At 37.2% G+C, this 16,080-nt stretch overlaps 2 protein-coding genes, 1 long non-coding RNA gene and 1 pseudogene across 4 annotated transcripts in view; 2 read left to right on the forward strand and 2 right to left on the reverse strand.

Moving 5' to 3' along the window:
- Window positions 1-16,080, forward strand: part of LOC146475649 (ras-like protein 1) — a 491,817-nt pseudogene that overhangs the window by 283,357 nt on the left and 192,380 nt on the right. The window lies entirely within an intron of this gene.
- Window positions 1-16,080, forward strand: part of LOC146475652 (uncharacterized) — a 417,346-nt gene that overhangs the window by 195,446 nt on the left and 205,820 nt on the right. The window lies entirely within an intron of this gene.
- The window catches only part of LOC146475653 (CUB and sushi domain-containing protein 3-like), a 101,653-nt gene that overhangs the window by 11,720 nt on the left and 73,853 nt on the right, over window positions 1-16,080 (reverse strand). The gene's annotated exons all lie outside the window — the stretch shown is intronic.
- On the reverse strand, window positions 8,866-13,710 carry LOC146475654 (uncharacterized). The gene is made up of 3 exons (XR_014865914.1): window positions 12,734-13,710; window positions 12,318-12,526; window positions 8,866-12,119 (listed from the first exon to the last, which is right to left on the reverse strand). It is a non-coding gene; the product is annotated as an uncharacterized LOC146475654 (long non-coding RNA).

Raw genomic sequence — 16,080 nt, forward strand, 5'->3', positions numbered from 1 at the left:
AGTTCTGAGGTTGTATGTACATACTCTTTAACGTATACAAACTAAAATTTAGCCATCCGACGTACTGTTCCATGTTTATATACTATAGTATTCACGGTTCATAGGTCATTTCCGAAAGTATTTTGAATTTTGGCTTGCCGTTTTTCTTTGACTTCTAACTTTAAAAAGGCATCCTCCATGATAGAAAGGGAACAAAGAAACTCTCCCTCCATTGCCCTTATCTCTTCAAAGGACATCACAAAGTCTATCAGTGCCTTGACTGCTTGACTGCAGGGGTAAGAGGCCTCGGATTTTATATTACGCATATTTCATCAATGTCAGTGTCTGATTCTTGGTCTTCATGGCTAGCCTCAGAATCTTCCGCTAATAGCCGCTTTGGTCATAGATAAGGTATCGGTTTTGGCCATTTTGGCGCAATTTTGGTAATTAATAGAATAGCAATTTTTCAATTTTTCCAGTATGGAATTTGTTGTTTTTGTTTTTTCTTTTTTAGCAGAAGCTACTTCTTCATCATGATGTTTACAGCAACTGTGTGCGTGCCGCAACGGCTTGGCACGCGCTTCGGTCACGCGCTGGGCTCCAGGGGTTTTTGAACTGAAGTTGACCAGACACTATCAGGTCATAAATAGGGTATGAGTGACTGACAGAGATCAGAAACCCAATCAGCACACTGTTATAGATAACAAAGTCACGTTTGTTTTATTGAAGTGGGGAATTTTATCCTCTAGGGGCATGTTTGACCTTTTTCCGACCTAAGCGATTTTGAAAAACCCGGAAGAGGGTAGGGGGGTACTCCCATATAAAAATGACAGGGGTGATGGTCGGAAATTCTGCAAAGAACCCTTAGAAGGAACCAGAATTCTGTTCGGTGGGCTTGACCTAAACAATTTGTTACCTCTAAAAGGTACCAAACTAGGTGATTCTCATTTGCTTCCTGCATGTCATATTTTTCAGCTCATTACCCTAAGAGGTATCACCATGCCTCTGACGGAAGTAATTTTAGATTTTAACACCCTAAGGGGTACCAAACCACAAGTATTAACCCCCTAAAAGGTACGACGATCATCTTTAAGCGCTTTAATTTCACAGAGTAAATTTTAGAGGACTTAAATTCCCAGAGTAGGCCTTGGCGTCCTTTATGGTGATGACGTTTATTGCTACCAGAAGTGCGCTGTCCGGTCCGTAAACATTCCGTCCATTCAATTTTGATGAAAATCAAAAAATGGCCTTTAAAAACACAAATCTTGATTTTTAATTTTCAATTTTCAGAAAAATAAACTTTAAAGTCAAATTTCAAGTTTTGCATTTTTCTGACCTGTGATCAAGATCAAAAAAATATTATATTTATTTTGATTTTAGTTGATCAAAACTTGTGAAAGTTTTATTGATAATTGGAAAGACCTTCTCAACATTTATAAATGGTCGCATTTATAAGAAGCAGTATCAAAAATCAACATCGTATTTTTATTGTTGTATTTAAGAAAAATAATAAATGAATTTAAAGGGGACAAGACAAAAGTATCAGTATGTGGCAGGGAGGGTAGAATGTTGAGACTTAGTTTGCAATAACAGAGATGGCGGCCTGGGAGTGTCTGATTGTTTTCTTAGTTTTTTTGTTTTTTGTTTTTGTTTTTTTCGTTTAGCCTGAAGCAGAAAAGCAGTCGGAAGCTTGTGCAACCCAGTAATCCTGAGTGCATTTTAGTATGAATAGACTGTACACAGAGATCTTTGTCCACATAATCCTTAGCAGTTTCGCAATGGATGATGCTCAACCTCCCAAACCTTGACCGATTCGGCTTTGTTTAAAGCAAACTTATTCCGCACGAAGTCAAGCCACGCTATTTTATCTCATTCATTTGAACAGCCGCCGATCTACGTTTCATTCAAGAGATCGAGAAAAAATATCGGTGAGGATAACGCAAGTTTTGGTTTTCGTCTGCTCGCCTTTGATTATATTACCTTGTTTGAAAGGCTACTTTCATAGCATTAGTTTTATAAAGAGGTAAAAACGTTTACCATGCGGAAATGCAGATTTGAGTGATATTTGAGTGGCAACGCAGAAAACTGAAAGGTGTGAGTAACAATGGAGGGACCTTAGAAGGTGTTTCCTTCCGCGTTTCTTGCAGCGTCGTCGCCCGCTTCTTAAGAGTGCGCCGCTTCATATCCTGGCATAACATGCTTTATTATTTTCAAAGAAAAATACAACTGCTTTTTGTGTAGCTTTTTGTGGTTTGTGAGTTTTACTTAAGTGTAATTTTGCAACACAATTATTCTTTGTTGAACAGTTTTTGATTTGGAAAGCAAAATCAAAGCAGGTTTGTGGCTCCAATGGGGGCTCTTAACGAGAACAACACTTAAATGTTTTCTCCCTTGCTCGTAGATAGTTGTGTGGTGTTAAGGACATTTTTGTATAAGCTAAATGCATTTTGGTCTGTTCAAATGCTTTACGGTAAACTTAATGTATCCAAGCGAATGGTGTAAACACCATAAATATTAGGTGATGTGGAGGCCATGGTAGTTGTTACATCGCATTTGATGCCAAAGGTTTTCATTTCACTTTTCATGACTCTCGAAATACACCTTACCAACATGTTAAAGAAGCGACGGCAATTGGCGTTGTTCCGCTATGCTTTTAAACGTCATGGCACAGCATGATATGGGTAGACAATAGTAAAATGGTGCCAAGACACTTGCTGATCAAAAAAAGACTGAACACTTTTCCCCGGATAAGTACCCGTATGTAAGGAACGCTTGATAAGACCTATTGAATGCATGTATTTTTTGTCATCATATACTTCATGTATACATGTTGTACTGATAGGAAGCACCAAGGTAGCCCATAGGATAGCGCCCAATTGTTCTCTTTAAACTCGCACACTTTTCCACTCCTTTTTTTCCTTGTTTGGAGCATCAGCGGCACCGACTCCAAACGTTAAATACTCTCGAATGAAACACCACACAATGTAAGTGAAGTTTATTTGTGTAGCTCAGCTTAACGCAAGTTTGGATGGAAAGGTGCAAATTTTTGAATTGTATAGAGTGTTGTGTACGATTGCTTGAATCAAACGGATATAGGCGGTCGTTGGAAACTGACAAGATCAATAGCTTAAGTAGCGTGACATCGTGCAATCTCAAACAGATCAGATTGACTGGATGTGGTTACAATAAAGCCGAACTGGTCAATGCAACTTTAGCAGATTCAGCAGATTTCCTTAAAATTTCTTTCTTTAAAAAATGGATACCCAAGAAAACAGGCAGGCTTTGTGGCAAGCATCACTGAGTTTCAAAAGATTTGCACGCTTTTATCTTCAGGCTGAAAGGAGGGTAAAAGCCATCTTGGTTCTTACCAAGCAACGTCGTACCACTTCCGGTTTTTTGCTCCCTTTAATTTTGATTCCAACGCAGATATCATTGTTTCTTTCCATAAATACGAAATATTATTATATGGCAAGGTAGTCTTGCGTAAATCCGCGCGTTCTGATTAGTTCTTTCTTGGTCGGGATTTTACCATACGGACCGTTTCCATGGAAACGGTCATAAGCCGTGTATTTTTGTTTACGACAAGCGGCAAATTTGAAAATTTGCAGCTAAAACTGCGAAAAGAGGACCTGAAAATACTTTCATTCTTTGCAAAGGAACTACCCAAAAGACTGATTCCAACATGGACGAAGAAGAGTATAATTTACAAAGCAAATTTACTATCCCGAAGATCTAGAAACCTCTGAAGCAGGCATCAGCGACATTGATTTCATCGACATTGATTTCATAAACAAGCAGAAAAGTGAAAACACAAAAGAAAGACGTCTACTGATATGAAAACTGTAATCCGTTTTATTGAAGCTAATGGCTTGAATAGTCAAACAATTGAAAGCCTACCTGCGTCCGAGCTTGACCACCTTTTAACATTTTTTTTTATGAACGTACGCAGGAAAAATGGTGAATACGAGCCAGCAACATTTTCCAGTTTTCAGCACAATTTATATTGCGATACGTGTCTGAGAAGAAATATCCATTCAACATACTCAAGGATAATGAGTTTGAAAAAGTCGAGAAGAGTTCTAGCTGCGAAGCACAAGTCACTAGTTCACGAGCACGGCGAACAGAAGAAACAAGCTGCAAGCCGCTCCGGCGATTGACGAAAACGAAGAAGATGCTCTTTTTGAGGCAGGAAATTCGGCGACTCCAATCCAGTTGCACTTCAAAGAACTGTGTGGCGGTTTTTATCCCTACATTTGGGTTTCCGAGCCAGAGATGAGAGCGATGAGGACGATTGACTTCATGCTGCTTCTTTTAAAGTTGAATATGATTTTCACAGCAACCTTTTCTTGGTCCGTACTTTGTGATGCGCTAGTAAATTTTCTGGGATCGACGAAACCCTTTTGTGAGTTTCAAAAACAAACCGCAGCTGTTAAGATTTTCGTCAAATTCCGCTACAAATCGTTGTTAAAGTCTTTTCTATAATCAACATGTAAATTTGTTTTCAAACCTCGTGGTACCGTAGCTTGTTCTTTCTGGGTTGCTCGCGTCATCAAAAACACGTCACGAAGGAAACCCTTTGAATTCAGGTGACCGTAAGTGTGTTTTTATAAATAACCAAGTTTGCTCCGAGTGCCATATAAATATATATATTTAGCCAAGCCTAAAAGCGGAGCTCCAATTTTTTTCATAGCATTTATAGAAATCTGCTTATCGTATGAACGTAGTAACCTTACCACTTCCTCATCCTTTCTGCAGTTATATATACTTTTAGTGCATATGCAGCAAACTGCCCATAAACAATGACAATGTAATACAGAGGGCACAATTATTTCCACCTTAATGCTGATTTGTCGCAATCTCGTCCCCAGAGCCCCCGCGCGTGGGAACCAAGATTGCTAGTACCCAGATTCTTCGTACACACGCACGAACTTCAATTTCATAAACAAATATGGCGGACGATTTGGAGAATTTAGCTGTCTTGCTTTGTTCTAAAGATTTGGATAAAAATAGCTGTGTTTAGACGTCTTCTTGCATTAGGATGGTGCATCTAATCAGCGTGGTGGATCAAGGATCTTTTTAAGCGCTAGGAAACTTAGGAAAAGTTTTCAAATTTGGAGGCGATCGAAGTTTTCCTAGTCGCCTCATCTTATTTTTCCTGCGTGACTGTGTGAAAAATGTTCCGTTCTACAGCAGATCAGTTGGGTTGAAGGAAAATTTTTAGTGTGATAAATGTCAAAAGTAGAAGGGGTTTTCCTGTGTCGGCGAAAGGCAAAAGGTCCGACGGCTCTGTCAATCTAGGAGGTAAGGACTAACTTCAAATATTTGTCAGTTTATGTATGGATGCACACGCACCTTTGTACTAGGGGAGCAATTTTCTAAAAGAAACCTTTGATGTTTAATCAAGATAATGTTAAAATTGCAAGTTAATACGGACAATAGTAGGCCAGTGTCGTTATATGAATTCATGTGGTCGGCTATATTACATAATATGCACAATACTAAGAGATCGTTTCAAAATGCGGACCAATTAAGAAACGAGTCATTAATCATGGGGATTTTCAAAATATTTTAAATTTCATCGTTTTCTAGTCAAATTGAGTGATTTTTGTTGTTGATGTTTAGGTTCTATTTGAGGGAGATGCACATTGGAGAATGTTTGAATACAGGAATAATATTTCAAGTCAAATGACACAAATCTTAAAAGCTTTGTGTCATTTTTCTATTTTCTTTAAAATACTGCACTTGTAGCTGATTAATTCAATAAATTAGATTAAAAAGCTCATTTTAAAAATTTCTGTTTTTCCTAGGTTGATAGCCATTCTTGTACACACAGAGTTGTTTATTTTGGTTTTTGTAGAATCTCAAAACTAGGTGCTCAGTTCCAGCAGCCTTTGATATTGATTTACTAGAGAGTCAAGATGTCTTTTTGCGAGGGAATAATCCAGACAATAGGAGGATTTGTTTAAGCGAAAAAAAAAAAAAAATTAGGGGTTAGGTGCACTTTAACTTAATCTACGTGTACATGTAAGAATGCAGTATAATTTTCCCAATTTAAGAGTACAGACAATAAAAATGACATCAGATGTAACGCGCACACTTTCTCAACGAAAAAATAGCCAATTCCGCTCGTACTTTTTCCATGTTATTGTAAAAAATAAATCGACGGCACTTTTCTATGGCCTATACCGTTATAGACCATAAAATGTCCAAAACTTAGCAGTGAGACCACTCGCCTGGGGCTCGTGGTTCCACTTGAGTTTTAAACATTTTGTGACGTCATTTTATGGTCTATAAGAGTATAGACCATAGAAAACTGCCGTCAATTTGTTAATTAGAGAGTGCATATTTTGTTGACCTCGATCCTAGGTTCTCCCTCCTTTACCAAGTTGGTGATGATATCATCTGCTCCTACAAATTCTGCAGGAGGTGCCAGATTCAATTGTCCCAAGATCCTTTAATTCATGGCAATCAAGTTGGTTGTCCCATACAATCTCGACTTCAATCTGTGTACGGAGTACGTTCTTTCTATGTAATTGTTGAACGCAATAAATTTTGTAAGTCTAATAATTTATTCAACAGGAAAAAAATGTTTTTGCAGTCCCTAGCCATTTGTTACCTGGTTTTTAAAGTAAGCAAATTGTTTGACATGAAATCAAATAACACTTCCAAGGGTAATTAAATCCTCAACTGTCCCTGTCAAAATCTTTACCAAAACAACCGATCAGGCAGTTATGGGGTCAGTTATCCCCAGCAGTTTTTTTAACAGGTTGCTACATGAGAGTTCACTCAAGGAGTAAAGTAAAGAAATAACACAACAATTAAGGGATAATGAAATTTTGTGCTGTGCAGTACTGATTATACAACTGGGAAATCAGATAATAATTATCTCTGGAGTGTAAATTTCTGTGTGGGAAGGAAACCACTTAAATTTCCCATTGCCTTAGTGAGTACATTTGGTCCATCAGTGATCAAAATCCTGGGGTAATGGGTTTGAATCCTGCCAAAGTCAAAGAGTTTTACTTTACCTTGCATGGACCACATTTCCTTACTGAGGTAATACTGAGAAGAAAATTAAAGGGCTTTCTTCACCACAAAAATTTCCCCTGCAGATTTCATTCTCTGGTTTCTCAATTTAAGTACAGGCCTTGCCTCAACCTATTAACCTTTTGTCCTTACAAGAAAAATCCCAATTGAAGAAGTCATTAGACTGCTAAACATTACACCGCTGCAGCCTCAAACATCACTCCAGCTTCTGGATAGCACCTCATCTGAGAAGTCCCATTCATTTTTACACAGCAAGATTAACCTACCATGTATCATTTAATAAGCATTCTGTAAAAATATGTCTTACTTTACTTTTCATGATCTGGTTTTTCCGAGAAAAAAAATGGAAGGTACAAGAGTGCTTAAAGAGAGTTGAGTGTGCATATAATTGTCCTCTTCTGAATTCACAAAATGATGTACAGCTAATATTTTGCTTGAAATATTGCAAATTAAAAGCATTTTATCACTTCATTCTTCAAAACAATCAGTGGTTTAAACTGTTCTTATATAAATAAAGAAGATTTTACATAAACCCAGTGGACAGAATGAAAAAAGAAAATAATATTAGTGTTTTTCCTTATGTTACTGAAAAAGATGTATACCAGACTATGTGATAAGGTTTAGAAAACTGTACCACTGGTCACTGACGTCACAAAACCCATGAAAAATAAACAGTTATTGTACGGTAATCAGAAGTAAGTAAAAGAAAACAATTAACTTGGGGTATAACATTTGTATAATAAAAATATGATAACTGAATCACTGAACAGTGAAATACCAATTGTTTTTAACCTGCAAAGGAAACAGAATTTTGTTCAAAAAATAGGAGGTAAAAATCTGACTGAAGCAAATCCAAGAGAATTAACAACTATTTGTTCAAAGAATCAGGAGTGTCGAAAAAATTGAGGGTTCAAATAACTGAGATTGCACTGTAAAAATAATACCTGCGTGTACATATTAATTTTCATAATTCATTACTCACTACCAAATTTGAAAGTTTTCTTTTAATTAAAAGAGATGGCTGATAAGAAGTTTGACCTTTTATCTCTTAAATCACAGTTAGCAACAGAAGCCACAGTCTGGTTGCATTAAACATGGCCTGAATATCAGCCATCTCCTCTCCACATTATTGGTGAGTGATGGGAAATGTATACAGGGAATGCCCCTTGTTCAGCATATTTTTGTTACGCCTCTTTATCAGTTGAATAGTTATAAGAATGATTGAGTGACAGTGCTCTGTTGCTTATAAACACAGCTAGGCCCAGGCATCCAGTGGCCAATCCCTGTTGTACACACCATGCTAGAGCGATAGCCCTACATGGCCAACTAATTAAAATCTTTACTGCTGAAGAAAAATGTTACATGCCCAGTAAGTGCTTATTGTATTTGGTTCCTGCCATCATAAACATTCATAAAAAGGTAAGAAATTAAATACACAACTGGATCTATCCCTTGACAGGAAAAGTGCACAGAAACGTTCACACAAGAATGCATAATTTACAAGTTTATGAACTGCCTCAACAAAAACTTCCATTAACAAAGTGATTCTTGAGCTATACAGTGTTTTCATCACATCTGTCATGATCTGTGATGGTAAATAAAAAGCTTACATCAATTTATTTTTTGTTATGATTATTTATAAAATTCTCCCTTTCATATTTTGGAAGCCCCCCCCCCCCCCCCCCATCCAATGATGTTCTAAAATAAATATTTTTTTCCTGCCCCCCCCCCCCCCACGTCATGAGCTATCCTGCAAACCATGGTAAAATACCATGCCCAGTCCCCCCCCCCTCTATCACCCTTTTTAACTTAAAACCTCCTCTAAAATGGAAAATACAAGCATTTCTGGAGTCTTAACATTTAATGACATTTGCATTATAATTACCAGTAACTAATAAATTTCACTTTAAAAAATCCTTTACTAAAAATTAAAATGATATAAAGGCTGACATTCAATGCATAGAGAATGCAGTGGTTTTATGTCACAAACCACATTTATATAAATAGCTGTTGATTGCTTTGCCAAGGAATCATTCTAATATTCCATGCACAATAGTTACATTGTTCTAGCCCTCTACCTTCTTTTAAAAAAAAAAAAAAAATGTTCAGTCATCATACAAATTAATTGTAACTGTATAATCTCTTTAACATACCAATAGATTGTCTTTAAAAATCAATTTTTCTGGAGAAGAAATACAATTGCAGCCATTTTTAAATGTGATCTATATCACAAATAATGTTGTTAAGATAATGTTGTTTGATGAAGTCAGGTTCAAAGATACCGAAATGTCCAGAATTTGGAGACTCTGATTACCTCATCAGGATACATCGAGCACATGAAGACAGTGGCCAGAGGGAATCTGAAAGAACTAATTCTGCAGTTGGAGATGCTAGCCATTATCGATAGCAGTTCTATAAAATGGAAATATAATTTTTCATGACAAATCAGACGGAGAAATTAAGAAGATAGCTGTGACTAGCTGAGTATGAAAATCCCGAAGATAGAGAATAGGGAGAAATGCATGGAGGGTTGGTCATGACAGCATTGCGCATTGAAGATGCACCTGTTCTGTCAGATTACATTTAAGGGGATTTGTAACAGAGAGGGAGGAGGCATTTTTTTTTTCAACTCTACCCAGCTAATCATAATTTCATGAAGGGATAGGAAAGTTCAGCGAAAAAAAATGTCCCAAGCTATAATTATTTTTCTTGAATTTGTGACCATAAAATAAATGATCACCATGATGTCTGAGAGTTATACATGGAATTTGTCAAAGATAGTCCTACAAGGTTAAGAAAGAGCAGCAGTGCGCTTCATGCAAAAATTGGTTGGCTGGCTCCATGATGGGCAGAAAATTATTCCACACCCTTTCCCGGATGAAGAAAAAATAAGGTACAAATTAAAGTGTCTTTGAATCTCTGGCTACTTCTTTAGACGAAACAGCATAACCAGTTGATTACTTTATGCCTAGAGCGCAAATAAAAAAAACATTCAATGAAGGAAAGCTGAACAAAGTGAAGGAAATTACAGACTTTTCTTCTATAGTGTACCTTTGTGGCTTCTGATGAGCTAGTTAAAATATACCTAGACCATTTAAATCATTTCCATTTCTCCAAAGATATGCAAAATCAAGCAACCATCAAGAACTGACGAAACCGAGAACAAGGATTACAATCAAAATATTGGAGAGAGTTACTACTATTAACTACAGGGTTAAAATCTCTTTATGGTTTTGAACTTGACATTTACTTGAAATCTGATTTATCTGATCATCAAAGCAATGGAGACGACACTGTTGCTGTGGGTGAAACATGGTGCAGTGAAAGTGAGGGGATGTTTAGTGAGAGTGAGTGATGATAGCGAGAGTGAACTTGACCATCCCCGGCGAAGAAAAGGTGCAGCACTAGAAGTGGACGGAGTGCAACACGCTTTGCGTTAAATTGGTGAATTGCTTAACCCTAGATAGTATAGAAAAGTGCTTAGCCCTTAATAATATTTTTTGTTGCTTAACCGGCAGGGGTATTTTGCTGAATGCCGAATGTTACATTTTATGCTACCTATGACATTTTAGCATTAAAGGAGAAGTATCACGAAAATTTGATGTAATTTCAAAACCGAAAAATGTTTGTCTGACAACAGAAACAAAAAAATTGGTGGCTAGGTTTGCTATAGATTATCACCCCAGTGCAAGAAAACTGTTGATAAGTGCCTCTGGCCAGGTTGCAATGGATTGAAACTTCAAAAATATTAGGCTAATGTTTTTCAAGTTCTCGTATTTTTGTTTCCAAAATGTGCTAGAACATATCATGAGTCGTTCCTGTCAAGAATTGAGTTGATTTCTCTCCTCTCATTGTTCTAGAATTATTTTGTATTAAAGTGAAGGTCTTATTTCACCATTTTTAACAAAAGAGGTCAATTAAACCCCATGGTACTTCCCCTTTAAGCAAAGAATGAAGTTATTTAGGTCTAAGCACTTCTCTTTTAACTGTCTAGGGTTAAACACTGGTTATACAGACATTTAGCTTTAAGTTGTTGTTATGGCAGCCATTCCATCAAAGGACTTCTATGAATTCAGCATTCTGCAAAATACCCCTGCCGCTTCAAAATCAAACTTTAAATTATACTCGGCTTTATGCGAATACATATACTACCTGTTATACAAGGTAGTAAGGTATCCTTTTGAACCCAAAAACCCATTTCAGTAAAAGAGGCATTCTAAGCTACATGATTATGCGAGTGGGAGTCCAAAATCAAGTATCAAAATATTACATGTATGTACACTGAAGGTAAATATTCAGGACGGGTACTTCCTCCTATAGCTTCCTATTGATATATTTTTTTTTTTTCTGTTGTTATTATTCTTTTTCAAGGCGAACTTGTGTATATATAGCAATCAGTACAGAAATAAACTAAACAACTATCTTTAAAAAAATTTGCACAGACAAGGGAATAAATATAATAATACTCACAAATCTAAATCTTTGCCCTTATATCCTATTCTTTTAAGTATTTGTGTTTGTTCTCTGTAAAGACTGCCACAAATAAATGTTAAAATAGAAATATATGCGAGAAAAAACTTGTCAGTAGTTTTCACAGTGTATTGCAAGACGTTTGTTAGACTAACTATATTTTTACCTGAGAATCAAATTTTCTTAGATGCAGCAAAACCGGAAGAGATAAGAAAATAAACCTCCGAGGGAAATAACAAACATGGACCAAAAAATGAGCACCAGAGACTGCTCTGGCGTTAGCAGTAGCTTTTACAAAAGTTAAACAAGTTGCAGTGTCAACACTTCAAGAAAAACAATATCTTGCAAAACAGCAAATTAAAGTTCTGCCAACAAAATCACATAAAATAACATACTCGCCTCTTTGGAGATCGATAACAAGTCCTTTTATTCCATTGCTGATTTTTCGTTCGTTTTACAACGTTGAGTGAGCGAAAAGTTTCACTTCAAGAGGAAAAAATGCAACGTTTCGTCGAGTCGATCGGATCAGAGTGAAATGAGTTCTCTTCGGCCGCTGTTTATGTTATCCCGCCTCTAAAAGAGTCCATATGTTTCCCCCGCCGCTAGTTGCCCTGCTCTTTTTCCCGCTGTTGAAAAGCAAAATTGGAGGAGATTAGAACATATAACTCTGAGGAAAAAAAAATTAAAAGAGCCTGAAAAAATGAGCGAAAAAGACTGCTCTGAAATTAGCAGTATTAAGCTAAACTGCGTGTCAGACAGTGCAAGAAATCAATATCTTGCAAACCAGCAAAGATTTGTCAACAAAATCACATGGATATACTCGCCTCTTCTGAGAATAACCAGTCCTTTTATTTCACTGCTGATTTTTTCGTTCGTTTTACAACGCTAAGTGAGCGAAACATTCCACTTTAAGAGGAAAAATCCAACGTTTTGTCAAGCCGGATCGGAGTAAAATGAGTTCACTTCAAGTTTCGGTTGCTGTTTATGCCAACTCTCCCACCGGCCGCGAGTCGTATTTATACTCTTTCTCCCGCTGTTGGAAGGCAAAATTTGGAGTAGATTAGAAAATAAAACTCCAAGGGTAATAATGAACATGGACCGAAAAAAGTGAGCTCAAAAGAATACTGTAAAGTAAGCAGTATTTAGCAGTAAACGGCGTGTCAACACTGCAAAACAACAAGTTCTTGCAAGACAGCAAACAAGCAAAGTTTTGTCAACAAAATAACATGAATATACTCGCCTCTTCTGAGAATAATCAGTCCTTTTATTCTAATTCCTGATTTTCCATTCCTTTTACAACATCAAGTGAGCGAAACGTTTCACTTCAAGAGGAAAAATTCAACGATTCGTCGCGCTGGGTCGGAGTAAGATGGTTTCACTTCAAAGTTCTGATGATGTGTAAGTCGATTTGTTTCTCCCGCCGCTAATCGTCTTGCTGTTTCTCCCGCTGTCGGCTACATAACTTGACTTTGTATTTTGTTGTCTTCAAAATGTCTTTGTGCATTTCTTAAAAGCAACTTCCCGCCATAGTTAGAAGAGGGAGACGCTAAACAAACAATGGTCGCGGCACGATTGCAGCACAGCTTCACACAATCTGAGTTTTCCTGTGGTACTAACTAATTGTGGTTGTTTCGCCCGAACGTCGACTCGCCCGAAAGCGTTTCGCCAGAACTTGCGTCGATTCGCACGACGAAATACACCGTATTCACAAATTCCATATGGATTTCATGATTAGTTCAAAGTTTTCACTTCACGGTAAAATTTCCCGCTAACAAAAATAAATCAATTAAATAATATTTGTTACAAGTCGACATGCAGCTATTTGTCTTGAAATCATAATCAATCATCTTGTAGGTAAATCCCTAACATCTCGGAGAAACTCGGCACCTCAACGTAAGAACCTCTTTTAGTTTGTTTGAACAATTTTTACTGATTTTACATCCGCTCGTTTTATCGTGTAGGCCTTATAGTTATTTCTTCTATTGTAAGTTTTCCATTTTATTCGTTAAAACATCGCTCTAATCGACGTGAGTCCGGGCGATATACCGTCGGGCGAAACAACCGCTGCGCTGCGTACGTCGTACGGACGGTCGCATGGACGGACACAAGTGACGTCATAACCAAACCAAATTTTCTCGCATTCACGGGTTACCAAATTCTCTTAGCTATGGGGCTCCGCTGCGCGCGCCTGCGGCGCGTGCAAGAGCTCCGCTATAAACTACTTACTAACCTAGCTTGCTCGAGCCGTACTGGGGAATATTCGCCCTCGGTCGTTTTTGTACGGACCTCGCTGCGCTCGGTCCGTACTGCCACAACCTCAGGCCAATATTCCCCAGTACGGCCCTCGCGCTCGGTTAGTAAGAGGTTAATAAAAAAAAAAAGATTTTTGAATTTACAGCCTTGATACTACTATTTATAAGCTCAATCCATCATAAGTGTTTTATTTGTAAAATGATGCCTGTAATTTTCCGCCAATCAACTGTTCAGTTGAATTTTTTTATTGTATTTAAAATGCTTATTTAAAATTTAAAATTAGCTATTTTTCAGATCATTCTCTAAACTTATTTTTGTCAGAAAACTAAAGAGGACCTTTTTTCACTTTCCACTTAAATCGAGGACTTGATTGCTGAATTGCTGTAGATTTCCTTTCAAAGCTTCGTCGTTAAAAGGAGGAAATGGAAAAGATGTTTTTTTTTTCTAATCTATGTTGGTAAATGGAAGGTTTAACGGTTCACACACAGTCGCGGGATGCCATCCCAGGTAAGTGTAAACGGGCAAAGGCAAAAACAAAAATCCAAGAAAAAGAAAAGTAAAAATTCGTCACAGGCGTGCTTAAGCAGTTTCTTTGGGGTGAGACGAAAATAGCTAAAAAACGTTCATAAAAAAATGACTGCCGTTATCGTCGGAAATTGCGGAAAACATCCTAAAAGGAAAATAATCTCATTCATCAGTGATTGAAAAGTATAGTCCTCGCCACATCTTTTGATCAATATTGTTACGGGGGAATTCGCAAGTTTGCACGGAATTAGGAACTTAATATTTCGCACAGAATTTTGTTCGTAGCACAAACAAATGATAAGCCTGCAAAAGAAAATAATGGGCTATTCATCACAGGTTGATTGTCCGTAATTAAACCATATTTAATCTTAAAAAGAAAGGAGTTTGGTCTTCTTGCAAATATTTATTCGCTTTCGCTGCAAGAAGTTAGTTTGCTTTAAGATATTCACTGCATGATTCTTGTTCTCTGTAACTCTGGAAAACCAACGGAAGCACAATGTAAACAACTTGTAAAGCTAAATTAGCATTTCTTTTGTACCTTGAGGATTTGGAAGTATTGTACTAAACTTAAGCCAACAATTACTTTCTTTACTTCGTTAAGTTTGAAATTTCTTTTTATTGGAGCTCGTTTCGATTACTTTAGAAGTAGATAGCTTCTATACGATTAATTTACAGCTAGCATATTCAGCTGTCCTGTTATTTCCTAGTCGAATTGGTTCTCGTTAGAGGTGTTGATGTACTTAATGAAAAGTTCTCCTTTTCTCCGGAACAGTGTACTCGCAGCTGTTCGTCAGTGGTAGGATTCATTACATGAAGATTTCCTAGTTGTAATGTAGTGTATTCAGAAAGGCGTTTGCTGCTGGAATTAGTTTCCAAGCTGGACCCACAATCTTGAGGACAAAGTGACAATTTTAATTTAGTTCGCTATATCTACAAAGACTGTTGTTCCACTCTTAATGGTTTTTCATTTAGTTGTATTGACACGCGTATAGCACCTTGTCAAAAACAATTAATGTACAAGCGCATAAAAGCCCCTGTTGTACAATGTTTCTTCGAATTACAAGTAAGTCAGAATAAAGCTCTGTTGGACCATTTTCTCGTTCTGTTGCTGAGGTTCTGTCCAGTTCCTGGTTTAGATCTTTGGTACCACCTTGAGAAGTGACCGTCTCTTCCTACGAGCGAGTGCTCCCATTTGACTGAGATTTCCCCGTGCGTTTCTGTTAAGCCTTCTTTGCAGTTTTCGTGTATTTCCCGCAAAAGTTGGAAAAATCTACTGACACAATATCCTTGAAGTATCGCCATACGTCTAACAGCGGTCATTCTGCGTACCAATTCAGCTGTACCAACTCACAAATTTACGCCTCTAAATGGTAGGACGATCACCCCCGGCATTTTTATGCTTTTAGAGTGGAGTTTTGAGTGGAGTATTCCGTGACGATAAAAGTGTTTGTAAACATATTTGACCATTCTTGATGAGCCTTTATTGTTTGGAAAATGCCAACTCGTCTTCAAATTTGATCAGTCACAAAGTCTAACAATACGTTTCATGCAGGCGAGGATATGATTTGATTTCAAAATCAATGCAGTTCATTCTGTCAGGGCTGGTCTTTAAACAACTCAATTAACTTTCCACGTTGTCTGGCAAAACTAAAACTTGTCTGTATTTTTAACATAAAAAAAAGATGACTAATGAACGATGTCGAGCCGCCTTTTTATTATTATTTCAATTAATTAATTAATTAATTAATTAATTAGTTAATTAGTTAAAACTACCCGTGTAGTATTGGATTCAGGGTTTCTTTTTGCAAC

This window comes from Pavona decussata, unplaced genomic scaffold (genome assembly GCF_977016875.1).
Source record: "Pavona decussata unplaced genomic scaffold, jaPavDecu1.1 SCAFFOLD_84, whole genome shotgun sequence".
Lineage (NCBI taxonomy): Eukaryota > Metazoa > Cnidaria > Anthozoa > Scleractinia > Agariciidae > Pavona > Pavona decussata.